Raw genomic sequence first — 13,006 nt, 5'->3', positions numbered from 1 at the left:
ACATATGCATAAACATATACATCAGGATAATCCACAGTTATAAGGCTGATTATTCCAAAAGGATATTTTCAACATATTCCATTAAAAGAAGGGAGGTACTAACTGATCAAAGAATAAATCAAAAAATGTAAAAATTAATCAAAAAATTCCACGCAGTTTCATAAAAAGGCATAGTGATCAAAGCAGATGTCCTAAATCATAATATTTAAAACACACAAAAACCCAATGATATATTATATATATAAAAAAACTGTATAAGAATATATATAAATATATAAAATTATTCTAAGAGCAGTATAAAAATCAGGAGATTATCATTCTTCCACTCCAAAAAGTATCCAAGCATGTATGAAATGTGACCATTCTCGGTCCTTCAATTTAATGAAAGTCTTGGTTCTATAACTGTTTTCCTTATTCTTTGAACCACGCTCTTCCTTCATATCTTCATTCCAATTTTACCATGGGATTCAAGGGAATATGCTTAACTGTGCATTTGCTTATAACTACAGTACCCGGTATTCCCTGGAGGTCTCCCATCCAAGTACTAACCGGGCCCATTTGGACTTAACTTCCAAGAGCAGATGAGATTGGGTGTTTGGAAAATGGTTTGACTGTAGGAAAGTAGCTTCTACAGTAGCATGTCCCATATCCCATGGACACTAAGTCGGTGTCAACAATCTTTTTATATAAAAGGTGCAATTTCATAGTTGTCGTTGAATCCGAGTGACGCCAATGTTCTCAATTCAAAAATCCAATACATCTCCCGTTTAGATACATAGTTTAAGAGTTCTTTTCGTCTTTCCAATATATTTTATGCCACAAGTACACTCCAGAAGATAAATAATAGAGGTAGAATTACAGTTCATATGTTGTTTATTATGTATTCTTTAGAATTATCTGCATTCATAAAGGATCTTCTTTGTGGATGAAGATATTTACATATATTGCACCTCTCGCATTTATAACTACCTGTACATTTCAGTAGCATATTATTGTTATTCGATGTAATATCCCGTATCATACTTGGGGCTAATGAGTCCTTAATGCTCCTGGCCTTCCTAAAGACCACCGGGGGTTGAGGAGGAAGAAAATCTTTAATGATTGGGTCCATCAATAAGATGTGCCAGTGTTTATTCAGAGTATTCTTGATTATCTTTTCCTGATCATTATACGTGGTAACAAAGGGGTTGAATTTATTATCTTGTGTATTTCTCTCCTTATAAGTCAGTAACTCTGATCTTTCCATTTGGTTGGTCTTCCTTGCTGCTTCCATCAAAAGTTCTTTTGGATAGTCCTTCTCAATGAACCTGTCTGCATACAACCTTATTTGTTCTTCCACTGTAACTGGGTCGCTACAGTTTCACTTGATCCTAGGGAACTGAGGTATATTGTCTTTGCATTTCTTTAGATGTCCGCTATTACAAAACTATCAAACGACATTTTTTTAGGACTGATGGACATAATGTGATTATATGTATTCATTCTAATATGCAAGTAACAATAATGATCAAATCACTTACAGGAAGTGAGGTCATAATAAGTGCCAATTGTCCCTATTAGTGGGGTTTATAAGCCGGAGGGCATTAACAGCGAGGTATCCCCTTGATGAAGTCACAGGTTGATGAAACATGTTGGGAATCTGACTACAATTTATCTCCATGAACTCTTCAATCTTTTTTACCTAAAGATAAGCATATTGCAGTTCTCTCCTCAGTTTTTATCTCTATTATCTTGTTATATATTTTTATGTACTTTGTTTATGATTTTTATTACTTTAGGTGTCATGTCTATGACTTAAATTATATATATATATATATATATATATATATATTTATCAACCATGTATTACCCTTTATTTTAGTTAAGGCAATTCCTTGGGTTTATTATTTAATTAGTAAGTAACTTTTTAAGCACATATTCATTCACTTGTATTTTAATTATTTATTAATGGTTGAAGGCCAGCTTATAATTATTTACGTATGTATTCACTCAGCACTTTATGCACCTAAACCTGCACTTATTTATGAGCTTGTGTTCATGACTGATTTAACAAAAAAACACTATATATGAATTATTAAGTGTTTTCATGTATTTATTGAATTATTTAAATAGTGTGTACTAAGCACTTTTGTCGCTCATGTTTCAACCCCTGTGTACACTATTCTAATTTTCACTTATGGTGGTTAGCCACCACCATTCTTTTTGTTGATAAGAGCTGACACTTATTATAATTGAGGAGTGCAATACATGTGAGATCTACTATAAATATTATTACACATACCTGGAAGGGTTACAAGGGTGTTAATTTTTCTCCTGTTGGCACTGGGGACATCTACAATATCAAACTTACCTACTGGGCTTTTTTTGTACCTAGCTGACGATAGAGTAAAAACATCCCTTATTATAATGTTTAAAAATTTAGATCGCCTGAGTAAAAGGAGTAATTTATGTCAAAAAATTTTTTATGAAAACAACAATGTGTTACAAGATCCAACTCCAACAGAAAACATTGATAATATGTTTTGGGAGATTGAGAGACTAATCACGAAGGAAATAAAGGCATGGTCAGACATTAAAGGGCTTGAGCACTATATTTCTGTTAACAGAGTGCCAAGAGGACTGAGACTTTTAAAACCCCCACATTTGGAACTGATAATCCTGAATTTATTAAAGAATGGGACAATATTTTACATTCAAGTTCCATGAATTTAATGAACCTCATCATAAAGGAGAAGAAAGCCATCATGTCTAAACTAGAAACAGATATTCATAACAAAGAAGAAAAGATGGAAACATTTAAAGATAAGGAGGAATATAAAGTTAATGGGAAGGTGCTAACTAGAAAATTAGAAAGAATTGAATAAGATGTCATGAGAGGAAAAGAAACTTAATTTCTTAGGAACAAGAACAACTATGAAAATAACAAAATCAAGAATTGGAGTAGGTTTACTAAAACCAATTTAGTGAAACATCAGTCGAATTACAAGTATGATGAAAGAAACCGTGGAAATCTACCATACAGGAGACCTGTGAATATTAGGCGTAGGAACAGTGACATCCACACCCCCCACCATGGGGAGATCAAGCTTAGGAATAGATTTTCAACACTACAACGCATGGACTCTGGAAGTGACACTGAGAATTTTTTATCTCCGAACATAGAATTCACTATGCAAAATCTAAAGAGAACATTCTTCAAAGAGACGACAAGATTAGCATCCTATCTCAAAAGGAACCTAAGAGACGAAGAGGAAAACGGGAGCGGTAGGAGGGAGAAGCCACAAAAGTACAATAAGACCGGAAGAAAAAGGGATTTTTAATTTATCTAAACATGTCCTTACTAAACCGGAAATAACACTACTTAGTAAAGGCTTCAATTTTGCTCCAACGAATAGTATGAACAAGTTCCAGACATTTATTGACTTGAATAAATTTGTTAGAAATGGCACACTAAAAATACATTTTATCAAGAAGGACAATGAAATAGTGATGAACTACAATGAAAGGGAATCCAAATCTGGACTCAAATGCAAATCAAAGTATTACCCATTAGAATCCAAAGGTAATCACCTGAGTATGTTCTATGAACTTGTTAAGAAAGATCTTTGTGAAAATGAGGTACAACCAGCAGTTAAACATAATTTAATGAATAGAGAGAAGGAAGGATTGAAGAATCTACAAAAGAATACTGATATAATTATTAAACACGCAGATAAAGGGGGGGATTAGTGATCATGGACAGGACTTATTATATCAAAGAAGCCAATAGACTCTTAGATGATGAAGTGTCATATATCAAATTGAGTAAGGACCCCTTGGATGATTATATAGATGAACTAAGGATGCCCCTGGTATATGGACTGCATAACAAAATATTAAAGAAAGATGAATTCCAATACCTTTTCCAGACTAGTCCCACTACCCCCATCTTCTATTTCCTTCCGAAGATTCACAAATTGCTAATAGAAGACCCATTATAACGGGAATAGATTCCCTTACATCACATTTATAGGAATACGTGGACATTTTTCTATCAAAGTATGTAAAGGAACTGGAGTCATACTTAAAAGACACTACAAGCGATCTTCAAATTATAGAATCCCTAAGGTGGAAGAGCTTTTACTTATGGGCAACCATAGACGTCCAGGCATTATACACATGTATTGAGAATGAAAAAGGGATAAATGCATGTAAAGAATTTTTGGAGGCTGATGCAACAATTAATAATGAACATAGAAATTTTATCTGTGATCTTATGAAGTTTATTTTAAACCATAACTATTTTAAATTTTCAGAGCAGTTTTATCGGCAGATATGTGGCACAGCGATGGGGACAACATTTGCGCCCAGTTTCACCAATTTATTTATGGGCTGCTGGGAAAGAGATCATATTTATAACAATAACCCTTTTAAAGAACAGATTATTTTATTTAAAAGATATATTGAAGACATTTTAATTGTGTGGAATGGAACAAGGAGTCATTTGAGATGTTCTTCACTCATATTATGAAGAACAATATGAATTTGAAGTTCACATTTAACATCAGTGAACAGTCTATTGAATTTCTTGACCTAATACTTATGCACGAAGAAAACAGAATTGTGACTAGGAACTTTATAAAGAAAGTCGACACAAACAGTTATCTCCATTATAATAGCGGACATCTAAAGAAATGGAAAGACAATATACCCCATTCTCAGTTCTCTAGGATCTAGAAGCGAAACTGTAGCGACCCAGTTACAGTGGAAGAACAAATAAGGTTGTATGCAGACAGGTTCATTGAGAAGGACTATCCAAAAGAACTTTTGATGGAAGCAGCAAGGAACACCAACCAAAAGGAAAGATCAGAGAACTCTTAAACTACGTATTCAAGAACATATAAGGAATATCCGGAATAAACTGGAGGGTCATGCCGTGTCGAAACATTTCCTACTTCACCATAATTCTAACCCAGAGGACCTCAGATTTAAACCTATTGAACAGGTGCTCTTGGGAGAGAGAGGAGGAGACTTGGCAAAAAAGTTATCTAAAGGGAGATGTATTGGATTTTTGAATTGAGAACATTGGCGCCACTCGGATTCAACGACAACTATGAAATTGCACCTTTTATATAAAAAGATTGTTGACTCCGACTTAGTGTCCATGGGATATGGGACATGCTACTGTAGAAGCTACTTTCCTTCAGTCAAACCATTTTCCAAACACCCAATCTCGTCTGCTCTTGGAAGTTAAGTCCAAATGGGCCCGGTTAGTACTTGGATGGGAGACCTCCAGGGAATACCGGGTACTGTAGTTATAAGCAAATGCACAGTTAAGCATATTCCTTTGAATCCCATGGTAAAATTGGAATGAAGATATGAAGGAAGAGCGTGGTTCCAAGAATAAGGAAAACGGTTATAGAACCAAGACTTTGATTAAATTGAAGGACCGAGAATGGCCACATTTCATACATGCTTGGATACTTTTTGGAGTGGAAGAATGATAATCTCCTGATTTTTATACTACTCTTAAAATAATTGTATTTGTTTATATATATTTTTATACAGCTTTTTATATATATAATATATCATTGGGTTTTTGTGTGTTTTAAATACTATGATTTAGGACATCTGCTTTGATCACTATGCCTTTTTATGAAACTGCGTGGAATTTTTTGATTAATTTTTAATTTTTTTGATTTATTCTTTGATCAGTTAGTACCTCCCTTCTTTTAATGGAATATGTTGAAAATATCCTTTTGGAATAATCAGCCTTATAACTGTGGATTATCCTGATGTATATGTTTATACATATGTACATATACATATTTAGCAATACATGTGTATGATAACATTGTTTCATTGATTAGCTATATAAATTTATAAGCTGCCTATGTGTCTATATAGTTGAAAGACAATATGGGTCTTTCCTTTATTAGGATAGTTGCTTGCAATGCCCGGAGTTGCACTGGTTGCTATATGAGACCCGGAGATTCAAATATGGAAACCGAATGCTGGACAAACTCTGTTAATAAGGATCCATAAAGATGGCCACCATTACAAGATAGTATATCCGTTTTAATAGGATCCATAAAGATGGCCACCACCAGGAGGCACCACGCATGCTTGGGAGTAGAAGGACGGGCAGAAGCACTGGAAACCAGGAGTGGAAATGCCAACACTGAGAATGGGCGAACATACTTCTACAGTATTATCAGCGCGACTGGACGTGTCGTGCTATGATGAGGACGCGGCTACCGGAATGAATGTCAGGGCGGAAGTGGCCGGACTTTCAGACTCAGATCCAGGGCAGAAATGATATTAGTCAGTTGATATCGCTACTCAACTTAGTTTAATTATTGTATTTGCCAATTACAAAACTATAAAACAAAATTTTTTTAGGACTGATGGATATAATGTGATTATAGACCATATGTATTCATTCTAATATACAAGTAACAATAATGATCGAATCACTTACAGGAAGTGAGGTCATAATAAGTGCCAATTGTCCCTATTAGTGGGGTTTATAAGCCGGAGGGAATTAGCAGCGAAGCATCCCCTTCATGAAGTCACAGGTTGACGAAACTCGTTGGGAAGCTGACTACAATTTATCTCCATGAACTCTTCAATCTTTTTTACCTAAAGATAAGCATATTGCAGTTCTCTCCTCATTTTTTATCTCTAGAACCATTATTATCTTGTTATATATTTTTATGTACTTTGTTTATGTTTTTTATTACTTTAGGTGTCATGTCTATGAATTAAATTATATATATATTTTTTATCAATCATGTATTACCCTTTATTTTAGTTAAGGCAATTCCTTGGGTTTATTATTTAATTAGTAAGTAACTTTTTAAGCACATATTCATTCACTTGTATCTTAATTATTTATTAATGGTTGAAGGCCAGCTTATAATTATTTACGTATGTATTCACTCAGCACTTTATGCACCTAAACTTGCACTTATTTATGAACTTGTGTTCATGACTGATTTAACAAAAGAACACTATATATTAATTATTAAGTGTTTTCATGTATTTATTGAATTATTTAAATAGTGTGTACTAAGCACTTTTGTCGCTCACGTTTCAACCCCTGTGTACACCATATATATATATATATATATATATATATATATACATACAGTATATATACATATATATAATTTATTTCACAAAAGAAAAAGTGTAGCAATATGAGTTGCAGTCTATCATCCTCTGTCTGCTATTGCTCATGTGTGGCAAGCAGAGACCCCAATTTTACAGCTGCCAAAGTACCCAAATTTTAAATAATATAATTAATTCAACTGAACTAAAAATAACTAGTGCCCAGAACTATTTATATAGGTTTTATTAACAAGCTTCTGTCTGACCATTTAAAGGAGAGACTCAGCTGGTGTTCACAGCATCAAGGGAGACATTTACCCATGTATTTTGTGCATTATACCTGTGTCAGCCAGACAGCGTGTTCCTTGGAGACTGTCAGACTACCCCAGGCCGTGCTCTTCATGACTGTCAATAATACAAGTCATGGAATGGGATGTACTAAAGAGAAAAATGCAGTAAAACCCCTGAAAATGGCATTTTCAGGGGTTTTACCGCTTTCCCATATGTACTAAGCACATTCCCGTGCGTCGTCCCAGCTTATGGGCTTCTTATCAGTATGCCCTTTGAGATGGATCCAATCAGATCACTCCCAGCTCCCCCCATGGTGCGACTGTCCTTCTATGCATGTGCAAAAGGACTCCAGAGGGACTTCTGGGTGTTAAACCTAGAAGTCACTCTATCCGGGGTATAGCAAGACAGTTGGAAGGTACGTTATGGCATCTTTAGGGTGAACTTTCAGTGACTCTGCCCTCCAGATCCCTGGCAGGCCACTCACACTTTGTCTGGGAAATATTCCCTGCACTTATTGGAAGCTTGAGTTGAGGGGCAGAGGAGCCCTGGGGTGGTCTGTGGCTGGGGGACCATGACCAATAGCATATTAGGACCTCGAGCACTACACAATAAAACAAACACACCACCGCCATGCTACCTGGTGGTGGTGTGTTAGTTTTAGCAGCCAATGAGAGTCAGACAGAGCTCCACCTTCTGGCTCCAGCACTGGGTGAACGGAGAGATGTCATGATGTCTCTCCCATAGTGCCAAGTAGGATGGGAGCAGTGGACAGCGGAAGGCGCAGGAGCAGGGATTTCGATAAGCATAATTTTGTCTGTGTGTGCGTTTTTATGTGTAAAAGGCACTACTATTTGGGGCACTGTATATTGGGCACTGCACATGGGGCATTATATAGACAGACTTTTGGTTCAAATACTGATATTCATAATTGGTTAATAGTACTATTGCATTGAGAGTGTGGCAAAGTTGTGTAGAGTGTAAATATAGCACTCACTCTTTCATTCATAGCACAAGAACGAAGTGTTCCGGTTAAATAAAGTTACCGCAGGACCAGAGTCCGTTTACTGTTGTCATATACTTGTATGCATTTACTGTAACGTGCATTGTTAATGTAACCCTGTTTTGCTCTAGTTCATTCTTTTACGAAATGGTAATGTGTGAATAAATTCACCTCTTATTTAACTTATTGTGGACATCTGCTTTGAATAACCTAGAGGAAATCCAGCCGAGATAAGAACCAGAGGTGGTAAGGAAACAGTTATTGCACACTGCAGCAAGCTGACATAACTGACTTACCGATACAGAACCCCAAGTGGGGTTATCACAGCAAGCATCGCATTTTGGCCCTGATTCAGACCCGCTCGCTCCCGGAGGCAGCTCGCAGGGTCTGATGGGTGTATTTTTTTTTTTTCTCTGGCCGCTCGCTAAGCTGTGGGAGACCTCCCACAGCTTGTGTGAGCAGCCAGGAGGCTGACACGATTATCGCGACCATCGGCCTTGCGACGAGACCCTGTGGTAGGGTATCGGCTACCGCAAGGCCAAGTGGACTTCCTGCTCTAATAGAGCAGGAAGTCCACTACTGACATCAGTAATGATGTCAGTAGGGCCTCCCACAAACGCCAGGCGTTCCTAAGGGAACACCTGCATTTGTGCAGCCACCCCCACTCCTCCCCTACAAAACGGGGCGAGCTGTCACTCACCATCGATAGCCGCCCCGTCCTGTAGCGAGCCCCGCAGCGACTGAAGGTCAGTCGCTCGGCAGGGCTCGCGCATGCGCACACCGGGCACAGCGCATGCGCAGGGGGGAAACATTGAGCCGCTTGCGAGCGATGTGGGTTGCGAGCGGCTCTGAATCAGGCCCTTTATGCGATCTATCCCCCCACTTACGACATGCATACTGGTGTTAATATGCCCATATGCATGTACAATTCCAAAAAGAGCTGTCCTTTGTGATCAGAGGACTTCTGGTTTTATGACCCGTCTGCCATTATATTGAATATACTATTGACCCTATTGAATCCCTCTCAGGGAACTATGCGGAAAAGCCCATAATCTTCTATTAGGTGACACCATCTATAGATGGTGGTGTGTATTGGATATGGAATGTTTATGAAATACCGGTGGCTGAAGAGCTGACAACGGAAGCCCGACAATTCAGGATCGCGACATGGACAGTTAAGTCCCATATAAAAACCTCCCTTTGTGGTGCCTAACCCTAACCTCCCCCCCCGATGGTGTCTGAACCTAACCCCCTCCCTGCATCCTAAACCTGAGTCTCCCTGGGGGGTGCCTAACCTTATCCTCCCCCAGTGGTGCCTATCCCTAACCCCCCCCTCCCCGAACCCTAACCCTAACACTCCTGGGGAGGATGCATAACCCTAATTTTCACCCGTGGCTGCCTAAACCTAAAACCCCCTTCCCGGAAAGCAGCTCATACTTACCCGGCCTTGGACATTCGGCAGTCCGGCAGTTAGGAATGCCGATGCCAGTACCCTGATCCCCTTTGGGATATCGGTGTCGGCATTTTGCCGGGCAGCGGGTTTCCGGCGTCGGTATTTCAACGGCTGGATCCCGTCCGCCGGCATCTCAACCTCATCCCGTTGGGGACAAGCTCCGGAAAGTTTTGCTTTCTGGAGCTTTGTACATATGTAAAATGCAGTCAAACCTTGTTTTTGGAGTTTTGAACATATTTTCCCATTAGCACATCTTGCCCTTAGTGATGTGCTGGCATTTTTAGTGAACTTGGTAATTTCCTATGTGCCGTGCACTCCACATTTGGGATTGATCTTGAGTGCTGCATGTTCAAGTTTTCAAGATTTATTGTGCCAAATTAGCGCAAATTTGGATTTATCTTATTGGCTATCCAAAACACATGACAACTGAATAGCAAATAAGATGCCATTTTACAGATTCAACATAACCGAACCGCTCATCTATAATTAAGGTATCAAAATTCATCAGAAGGAAAGATACTGCACCAGCACAGAGAAATGTTACCTATTCTCGGAATATCTGTCCCATTCTTCCTGAAATACAATCAGTAAAGCAAAATATCCATTGCACACACAGACATGTTTGTGGAATAAGACACTTGACTTTAACTACTATAAATATATAACGATAGTTTTCTACAGACATAGCTGGGACATTTGTAGCATGGTGTCATCTGCTTGTGGTCCTATAATTGCATCTTAGCAAAATAACAGCACTGAATAATGAAAAAATACACCTACATGGGTTTGCAAACCAAAGTGACACATTGAACAAATACAACACTGCTGTATTTTTAGAAGGGCCTAAACACAATACCTTATAGCAGTACATGCTGGAAAGTCCCTCCAGTAAACATACCAAATATTTGGCACTATATAGACTATATATTGACTCAACAAAGCTATCACAGCAGTGACCACTTTCTCCAACTTTCTTCAACTTGTTTGCCATGGGCATTTTAACCAATGGTACAGATGAGTTATTTACCACAAAACCGCTCAGAAATTTTATTTTTTTTAAATTATTTAATAAAGTAAAAAAATTATTTCTAATAATATAGTTAATTTATATATATATATATATATATATATATATATATATATATATATATATATGTATATATATATATATATATGTGCAATATAGCTAGGTTTTTTTGCACCCCCTCCACCCCCCCAACAAGTCCATTGGCCCACATTCTAAAATCAGGCGAACAGTTTAATATACACTTGCTAATATCAATATCTCATCCACTACAGGCAGCACATGTTAAAATTTATATTGGTAAAATTGGAACATGTAATTAATTAATGTTTGATGATATAGACATCACAATTTATGCCCATATTCTCCTATAATTCATATTATACTTGCCTACTCTACTGAAGGGGGCAGCCAGAAAGTCAGCAAGTGTAATTCATTATCACACGACCCCATGAATATATACTGTACATAGCAATTAGAGACAAATCTTAACAGTCTGCAATTGGAATGTGTGTGTAGCAATTTACTATCATCCAAGGGTGATTGTGACGTACTGATAAACAAAGCAGCCTAAAAGTGTAATAACCTTGGGATAAAAAAATGACATATTAATCTTTTAATATCAAGCAGAATTTACAGAATTTTTAATACTGGCAAAAAGGATGAGTGGCACTTGTTCAATGACCTCTCAAAAGTCAGCTGAAAGCAGTCTTCTTCGTGATGGAGATATATTTCCTTCTGCACCTATTGCACACGCTGCAATCATGCCATATGACAACATGAAGTTGCTTTTAGAAAAGGTTCAGTATCAGAAATAGAAGCGGAATATCTATGGAGAGCTAAAGGTCATTGCACTTTTGCTTAGGTTCCTGCTAGGTTACGCAAAATACTGCTGTTTTTATATGTGTGGGACAATAGGGACAAACCTCTACATTCAGAAGGATTGGACAAAATGTACCTCACTTGTTCCAGGCAAGAAAAATGTTGTGAACTGATCACTTGTTGACCCTGATAAAGTGTACCTTCCTTCTTTGGGGAAGCAGTCGGGAAGATGACGAATGAAATCTCGACCTCTGGTTTCCCGACTGTCTAATCTCAGCAAGGTACAAATGACAGGCGTCGAAATCCTGACGCCTGTCATTAGACCTACGCCAGGAGCCCGACACCCAGCTTACCAATCGATGGTAAGCCAGGCGCCGGGCGTGGACATCCGCGGAGGGAGGGGGAGGGTTAGGGGCTCCCGTGGGGACTTAGAGTTAGGCACCCCCCGGGAGGTTAGGGTTAGGCTAGGGGAAGGGGGGTTAGGGTTAGGCACCCCCGGGCGGAGGTTCGGATTAGGCACCCCCCAGGAGACTTAGGGTTAGGCTGCTGGGAAGGGGGGGTTAGGTTTAGGCACTTAGAGGGGGGTTAGGGTTTGGCACTTGGAAGGGAGGGTTAAGGTTAGGCACCCCTAAAGGAGTGTTAGGGTTAGGGGGTAAAAATAGGTTAGTTAATGCTTACCTTTCTAGCTTCGGGATCTTCACCCCTGCTGAGCTTCCGCTGTCAGGATTAAAACCTACTGATTGCCCTCTTTGCACATCAAGCTTAGACTTATTAGAAAGTAATGGATAAACGCAAACTGGATTCACATACTTGAGAAATACGTTTTCTCGGATTAGTGATACTAAGTTTAAAGAAGGTATTTTTGTAGACCCTCAAATCAGAGAATTGTTAAGAGACGGCACATTTGAAGGAGAGTTGAGAAATCTGCGGAGCAAAGTTTCAAAAGTGTTTGCACAAACTTTTTGGAGAATCACAATGCCGGACACTATTCTGACAGATTGAGTGACATTACACAAAGCAATGGGGTGCAATATGTAATTAAAGGTTAATTTCTTGGACTCTCTTTTCCAGTGAGTGAAGAACAGGGTGAGCATTTCTAATGTGGAAAAGCACTGCCAAGGCAAGAGGAGCACCCGTAAATAATTTACGTCACTCAAAAACCTTCCCTGATAGGGAAATTTCACAAACATATTGGAATTCAACAAAAAAAGCTATAAAAATTATTTTCCCCCATTGATTAAAGGTAATATATGCTTCAAACTCTGAATTTGAATTACCAGGTGTAGATTTGGGTTTTGCACCTAAAGATCAATCAATGACCAAC

The 13,006-nt window shown here is 38.3% G+C and overlaps 2 pseudogenes; one reads left to right on the top strand and one right to left on the bottom strand.

Moving 5' to 3' along the window:
• Positions 1–500: 500 nt before the first annotated feature.
• Positions 501–619, bottom strand: LOC148505626 (5S ribosomal RNA; annotated as a pseudogene).
• A 4,559-nt stretch (positions 620–5,178) lies between these two features.
• On the top strand, positions 5,179–5,297 carry LOC148505625 (5S ribosomal RNA; annotated as a pseudogene).
• The last annotated feature ends 7,709 nt before the right edge of the window (positions 5,298–13,006 follow it).

The sequence above is a fragment of the Taudactylus pleione genome, unplaced genomic scaffold (assembly GCF_031769625.1).
Source record: "Taudactylus pleione unplaced genomic scaffold, aTauple2 ptg000446l, whole genome shotgun sequence".
Classification (NCBI taxonomy): Eukaryota; Metazoa; Chordata; class Amphibia; order Anura; family Myobatrachidae; genus Taudactylus; species Taudactylus pleione.
The sequence above is the reverse complement of the archived record's forward strand: the minus strand, read 5'-3'. Positions and strand labels throughout refer to the sequence as shown.